Consider the following 8,592-nt stretch of genomic DNA (forward strand, 5'->3'; position numbering starts at 1 on the left):
ATCAATTTCCTGCATCTTTCCTGCCATGGTAAATCATTTATTGGGATGGATGTTTTACAAAGCCAGGCAAGAGGAAAACTCATGAAAAATAAATATGATAAAATACCCTATGCTGTCTTGCAGCAGTCTTAGTAGAGGCTCCATCAAGTTTCAACTCCGTGGTACTAAAGCACAGGGAGCATTTCTTTTCTCTCATTTGGTCTCTCTGTGGCCAGTTGAACTCAATTAACATGTGGTGCCACTGAGGTCAAGAGGGTGCATTTTATTTCCTCACATATCGTGTGATTCACTCTATTCTGTTCCTTTTGGTCTGATCCAACACGCCACAGGGGCAGTGAGTTGTCACAATTGGGAGTGGACCAGGCAAGGTGGATGGATTCATGTTTACTTATTCTTACAGAAAACAAAACAAGAAAACAGCAAATAAACAAAGGAAGCAAGGAAAGTACTTAACTAGATGGGTCACACAAGCCTTATTTCTGAGAATAGGCAGAATAATATGCATGTTTTGCACATTCACATTTAAACATTTTTTTAAAATAACTTTATTTCAACTAGTGGGCAAAGGTACAAGAATTGGTTTTCTAATAATAAAGCCATTTTGCAACTGAATATTTGAGTGATATCCATTGGGCTTATAATGTGGCATAATAGACATTAAAATAAAGCAAGCAAAAGGCTCCTGTGAATAATAGCAGTGAAAACAGGGGTCCCTGATTACGTTAGCTCTGGCCACTTTTGCTCTTGCCTTTGCTACACACTCTCATGCTTCTGTTGCCAGAAGATAAAATGATGATGAAGGTACTAAATTATACACCTCTATTATGTGCCTGACATATCTCATAATCTGACTTATTTTAATCCTCATGGTTACCTATGAAAATTGGTAGAATTATTCTGATTTTACTGATGAAGATACTGAGACTAAGGGGATGAAGAACTTGGTTACAGAGTGTTTGGGTAACATGAGAGGGGTTCTTGGTTGGATTCTAAACATTGCAAACACACACACACACACACACCCATTCTTAATAATGTGCTGAAAATTATATAATTAGCGAGGGTGAAATCTTCTTCAGATTGGGTCAGTCTGAAATTTGGATGATGCTTTGTAGACATTCCAAGTCTGGACAGGTAAAGGTAGAAAATGTGTCTAACTAGGAGAGAGAAAAGCACATCAGTCATTTGAGGGGACAATTAGGACTAGAGACAACCAGAGTGAATGACAGAGTGGAGAAGCAAGCACGCTGTTCCCTGGGTGTTATGCCAAAAGAGAGTTAATCACAGGAAACACCTCCTAAATATCTTGTGTAGACATCACCTTTAGGTGGTTGTACCATCTTGACTGGTTTTTGATTAAATCTCTCCAGAGTCCTCCTTTGGGAATTGGTGCAGATTCTCTGATGATGACTTTTGTCAAGAGAAGGAACTCAGAATAATTCTGATTATCATTTCATTCCCAGAAGCATTTAGTAGATTTGAATTAATAACTCTTTTCTATACTTCCACTCCTTCACTCCACCCAGTCCATCTGCTGCACTGCCATTTATTAATCTAAGGAGAACTTTGCATTCATCAAATAATTACTCCATTCAAGAATATCAATGGTTCACACTGATTTTCAAGGCTTTCTGAAAATCCTTTCATGTTTTATCTGTCTCATCACAATTCCATCTTCTGCCATAGCACATATACTCTTTGCAGAGACTGTGTTCTTGGCATTTTACATCAGGCATACCTTCACCTGTTCACCTCTGCTTACATGTTCTGTTGTTCTGGAATTTTTTTCAGCCTTGATCTGTAATTGTGAATCCAGTCATTTAAATATATTTTGATTCTTAGAAAATGGAGGGCTACAAATCACTATTAAAAATACTGTCATGGTCTCCAAAATCAAATAAACTATTGTTAGCTTTTTTAATATATATTTTGTTCAGTTATGCATATATAGTCTTACAAATGTAAGCCATATTGTATAAACAGCTTTCCACGTTTTTATTGATGTGATAGGCATTTTTCCTTATCATTGTTTTAAAAAATTGAGTGGTTCAGTAATATTCCATGATATTTAATTTATGAAAGCAAAACTGTAATTTGAGTATTTCTTTAATTTTCTTGTAATTAATAATCTTATAATAAATATATTTAAATGTAGATAAATCTTTTTGTGTATCTTTGCCTTTTTTTTTCTTGTCGTATTCTGGGTCCTGTTAGGCAAGTGCTCTACCACTGTGCTACACTTTCAGCCTCTGTATCTTTGATTCTGTCCTTGAGATAGAATTTTAGGTGTGAAAATATTGCTTCTAATATGAAGATTAGAATATTTTCGTTCTTTTTTTTTGGAGGGGGTATATCAGGGATTGAACTCAGGGGCACTCGACCACCAAGCCACATCCCTATCCTTATTTTGTATTTTATTTAGAGACAGTGTCTCACCGAGTTGTGTACTGCCTCAAAGTTGCTGAGGCTGGAACTCATAATCTTCTTACCTCAGCCTACTGAGCCGCTGGGATTATAGGCAGGTGCCACCACACACAGCCTTAGAATGTTTTCTAATTAGAATATTCCCAAAACTCTTAATAGAAATATTATTGAGAGACTTTATTTCCAGAAAAATAATTTCACTTTCTATTCACTTCAAGAAACTTAAAATGTTATTTAAATTCATCTTAAAGATGAGTATTTTCTTTTTATCATTTGTCAGTCTTATAATCTTATCATTTTAATTGATTTGATAGTAAGTTTAAAGTTGTAAGCCCATATTTATGAGTTGTCCTTATTTTTTCCTGAAGTTTCATTTTGTGACCTATGTTTATTATCTTGCTTTTAAGAAAGAACATATTTAAAAAGAGTAAAAGAGCAAATCAAAATTATCTAGTTTTTGTGCTTCCCAAATTTTCTAAAGTTATATTTTGAAATTAAAAAAAAATTATAAACCTAATTAAAAACTTGATTTTAATCAGTCAGTTTTCTGGCTGCTTTAAAAAAGAAAATGGAAAGAAGCTGTGCCATACTTGGGGGAATCGTTGCCACTTTTCTGTTTGCCAAAGAGCTTGGATCTCTGAGCCAGAGACTTGGACATGAAGGGGTAGTGAATTGAACATTTTTATGTTTCCATTTTTTCCTTTAGGTAGGAAGATAGGTTTAATATAAAACGTGGGTAGGCTTCCATCTATTTGTTTAATCTCATTTTAGATCCTGGCAAGAAAGATTTTCTTCCAATTTTAGTTGTCTCTAAGAATATGGAACTGATATTTTTCATTGGAAGCCTGACCAAATGCTAGTTATCCACTGAAGTGATTCCCAGAAAAGCTAGATCAGGGAAAAGTTGTTCATTTTAATGTTTGAGTATATCCAATTCAACAATAGGTATTCCTGTGTTTTTATAAACAGATTCTGTTTTTTCTTTAGCAAGATGTAAAATGACAATTGCTTTAAGGACTTTAAACTTGGATATTTATGGTTGAGAGCATAGAGTCTAAATATCAGCTAAAACTATTACAGACCTATGGAATTGAAAAGGATTATGTTTTAACCTTTCTGAGCCTCAGTTTTCTCAACTGTAAATCTTCATAGGGTTTTAATAGAATGAAGTTATGTACATTCAACTCAGAATTTCGGATTCTTCCACATCTTTCCTTTTTTGTGCATTTTAATTATATAGAATAATGCATTCCATTGTGGCATATTTTTCTTTAGTATCAAATTTTATCCTTGAAATATGGATTTAAGTACTTGTCCAATTTTGTGAATGGGAATCCTTCTTCTATGAGCGCCTGCCTTTTCTACATGCATGTTATCTTTAGACCCAGGAAGTGATTGGCATCAGAACTTCATAGAACACATATTAAATTATTTCTTGCACTGCCGGTAGAGAAATAATTTTTTTTATCTTGAAGTCTAGAGCAGACTCTAAGTTTGATCATGATAAGTAAAAAGTAGAAAATCAGTAAAGTTGTTGAACATAGCCAGTGACCCAGAGGAACACCCAGTGATATATGGCATTTCTCTTCCAACAGGTTATACCTGCTTCAATCTCATGTGCAGCTTTACCTTAGACAGAAGGGTTTTGAGTCAGTCTGTGACAGATCTGGCTCAGTGTTTCCCATACTTGCAGAGGCAATGTGCAAAACTAATGCTCAGGCACCCAGCCATTGCACATCTCCTTCAGGCAGCTGTTAAGAGTGATGTTGCAAGACACATTGTGAGAAATGAAGGCTTCACAGCTGTTTGGGAAGATTTCCTCTAATTTTCAAATGGTAATATAATTTTCAAATTTTCCGACTTTCAGGAAAGTTTCCCAAGCATATTATATATTGATCCAAGGTGAAAAGGGTATCCACTTCATCCCTAGTTAATTTTACAAAATGCATTTGATAACTAGCTAGCATTTCTTCATCCAGTAAGAAAGGCTTAATATCTTTCCATGTGATTTGTGCTGAGTTTCCATATCTTACCCTTTAACTTGAAAAACTTATTTGTCTATAGTATGTTGTTAAACATATCCTGATAGTATATGCTTTTTTTTTACATTAATTCAGATGTTTTGGAAATAGCCAAGTCATGGTACTTATGTGAGACCTATGGGGTACCCTTATACTTCATTTTAATTAATCATTACCTGGAAGCATCAAATTCAAAACAAAATAGTTATCAAACAATGAAATAGCTACTCTATGTATCACTTTCCTATTGGATAGAAACTTACAAAATTGTTTTCTATTTTATGTGAATGTTTTCGTAGGATCATAAGTAGAAATTCTGAAGATGGTATCTTCAGTCAATTACCATGCAATTTGCACAAAGTTTACTGATGCCCAAGGCATGTTCTTATAATTTAATGGTACCAAATAAGTTAATTCACAATAAATACTTCATGAGATTTCAAAAATTGAGTTCCTTTTGCTTTCCTTTACTTTAAAAACAGAGTGTTGAGAACATTGACTTGGGTATAGAAGTTGAAAACTTGATTGATGACACAAACTAATTATCCTCCCTTGCTCTATCCCTATTAATGAGATGTTTACAGCAGATATCCAGAAGTTTGTCTCAGAGAGAAAATACAATCTATTAATGAGGGGTTTTATCTAATACTTCACTCATCAATTGTTGGTAAATCATGGCAACTAAAAGCACAGTCTTGCTCAGCAGATTTTGAATGCGTCAATATGCACAATGGTGCCTGAAGGACTCTGAGCATCACCTTTGCCTATAGCATTTGGTGAGACTAATTAACTGTACCATTTTTGCATAGTAGCAACCTGAAAATATCTTATTCTGAGGCTCATATTTGTCATATTCTGTGTAAACAATGTGCACTCATCTATATTATCCCAAATAAAAGATTTCTTTAAATTGTTCTATGACCACTGGGCATTATTAAACTGTAGCAATGATGCCTTAGGCATATTATAGTTATAGTATATATTATAGTAGTAGGTGATAGTCTCATAAGAAAATACTTCTTCCCTCACTGATTCATTCACTGAAGAATCTCATGTTTATCTCATACAGGCTTAAAAAGGAGAATGACTTTTGAACTGTGTGTCTGGCAAATTCATAGAAAAATCTATGTCCATACTTAAAAAGTAATTTTCTAGCAAATTTATGAAAAACAAATAAGACTACTATTTAAATAGCTTCTTAAATATTCAAAGACTTTTTTTGCTTCAATGTGCTTTTTTTTAACTAGTTGTAGATGAACATAATATCTTTATTTTGTTTATGTGGTGCTGGGGATTGAACCCAGCTCCTCACACTGCTAGGCAAGTACTCTACCACTGAACCACAGTCCCAGCTCCTTCAGTGTGCATTTTTAACTCCTCACAATGAAAAAAGGCAGAGAAATGTTTACTATTCTCTTTATTAAGAGAAAACCAAGACAAACAATGGACTAGCTGAATTGAATGAAATAACAATTCTTAATATTTTCTGGATCATAGACTCTTTTATGAATTTTATAATTTCTATACCACATTCCCTTAGAAAATGTATATAGAAGAATGTATAAACATGTTGACATATTAATTTTAGGTGATAACCTCTTGCCTGGGTAATAAGTCTCAGTTCACCCAGTGAGACAGTGCAGTTCATTGGAATATCAAATCTGGGTTTAAAATGTTTTGTTTTTTCCTTCTTCACCTTGTATCCTATTTATTAACTGTGACAGAGATATGTTCTTATTCTATTTCTCTTACTGTTGTGTTAAGACTAAGTATTTTTTTTTAGGAAAATCACTTCACATTTCCTGTTCCTATACAATATGCTTCTGAGCTATATAAAACTCCTGTAAATTAATTCTGCTCATTTCCTCTTCTGCACAATTTCTACTAAGGTTTCTTTTCATCGTTTTACTTTCCTTGTCCCTATGGGATGTGGAGACAGCATATGCTGGTATTATGGTTTCAGACTGTACAACTTGTGCTTCACACATCAAAGAACAGGAACTTGGTAAGCTGTGCCTTATTTTCCTGTTCTGCCACCAAAAAGCAATAAACTAATTAAATTTCTAAGTATTATTCTCATAATGCCGATGTTAACTGAGAGGGCAGAGCCTATATAGTTTATGGGGATTATTTTATTTTTCCATCAATTGTCTTTGAGCTTTGGAAAAAGAACAGAGAGAGGTAAGACTTGAATGACAGTATATGACTCTCTTTAAACAAAATATTACACCAATGCATATGTCTCTTGACACTTCATTGCCTTTTTTCTTGTTTCTGTACACTTTTTTTCCTGTTTGCATGTAGTACTCTGAAACTTAGAATAGCATATTTTTCTATGTCATTCTTCTCTAAAATAAAACTTCATTAAAAATTAATCTAGGGCTTTTATATTTTAATCATTTACTCTATGATTTTTATCACTAGATTTCAAATGAAGGAGAGTCTGTGAATTAGAAAAGCTGCAAACCCTTTCATATGAGTACTTAAACACAATCATTGTAATTAATTTCAATACAGAGTTTGAGTATTTTGCCATCCCTCTTAGCAATTCTAGTTAAAAGATGCACAGGCCAGATTTGAGTTTATGTTTATTTTATTGGATAATTGATTCTCTATTCTACTTTTCTTTTGAGGAAGGCTAGGAATGTAGTAGATCTCGGCTCCCTGCAATCTGTAGTTAAGGCCTTGTTTCCTCAAAGCTCATGCCATGTGAGGAGCTCCACTCTTCAATAGCACAGTTTGAACTGTGCTCAGTCCCATGTTTCTTGTTTCACCCTCTCAGTAAGGTCAACAGGGCTATCATTTCAATGGTGCCCTTGACATTTTTCTTCTCATACTTACTGTATTCTTGCTGATTCCTTTTGACATCTGGAGGAATCATCAAGGCAATATAAGCAATCCAGGGTTGCAAATGAATCCAACAGAAAGAAGAATCTTAAAAGGAATTGAGGGATGAGGGCAGAAGATAAGAGTCAGCCATAAGCAATCAGAAATTAGAAGACAGGAATAGCATGGAAGTGGAATCAATGGCACTTTCCTTAACCAGTGTATTTGGAAATACATTCAGGTTGGAATTTAGCCTTTTGTCTTGTTTTCCATTCAACTTTTAACTAAGTTTTAATTTTGTGTTTTTCTTTTCTCTCTCCCATTTATCTCATTTTCTTTTCTCTTGGGTTTTTATTCCTTTTCCCCTTACTTTCTCCACTAATATGTGTATTTAAATAGCTCACCTCTATTCAGTAATTCCCTATGATTTGCTGAAATTTTGCCTCATTGATAATTCTTATGGCTTTCACAAGAAGGCCCAGCGAAACATAGCAAATAATCTTATATATATGTATATATATATATATATATATATATGTATATGTATATATATATATATATATATATATATATATATATATATATATATGTATATATACATATATGATTAGTCCACTTTATACAAATTATCTCTCTTAGCAAAAATATATCAGAGTATGCCCAGAAAGCAAGGAAGTATGCACAGTGATCAAAATCAGTGTGTATGAGTAGTAATATAGTCACAACAATTAGCATAAAATCTGTTAAAAGTCTTAAGTTGAAGGCTTTTGTTTCTTATATAATGAGATTAATGTTGACATCTTTTGTCATTGTCATCAGCTCAATTCTACCTAAAGCAATAACTACTTTTGTAATTCTTTTGGCTCTTTGCTAATGAATGTTGTTGCTTCTTAGTCTAATAAAGGTTGCTTGAGCTCCAGGTATGGTATTCATAATAAAGGCAAAAAGGAGTAGGAAGAAGTGAAATGTGTTATGGCACTCATCTCTCCCTTTTATGGGGAAAACTAGAAGCCTTCCCTAAAGTCCCCAGTAAATGGTGCATCACAGTGGCCATATCTCTGGCCATTCCTTCCTCTCACTTAACATAGTAACATAGTGACCAAAAAAAAAAAAAAAAAGACTGTTTACCTTTCCCCATATCTATATTGAGATACATGGGTATGATCATGGGAAAAATGAGTAAGTCAACTTGTGAACAGGGTCAATTATCTGCCTTTCGTGGAAAGTAATTACAGAAAACTTGAATACGTACATGCACATGCACTAAAATACATACATGCACATACACTAACAGGGAAAATAGCACCATAAACTAAACAAG

Source organism: Marmota flaviventris, chromosome 8 (assembly GCF_047511675.1).
Source record: "Marmota flaviventris isolate mMarFla1 chromosome 8, mMarFla1.hap1, whole genome shotgun sequence".
Lineage (NCBI taxonomy): Eukaryota > Metazoa > Chordata > Mammalia > Rodentia > Sciuridae > Marmota > Marmota flaviventris.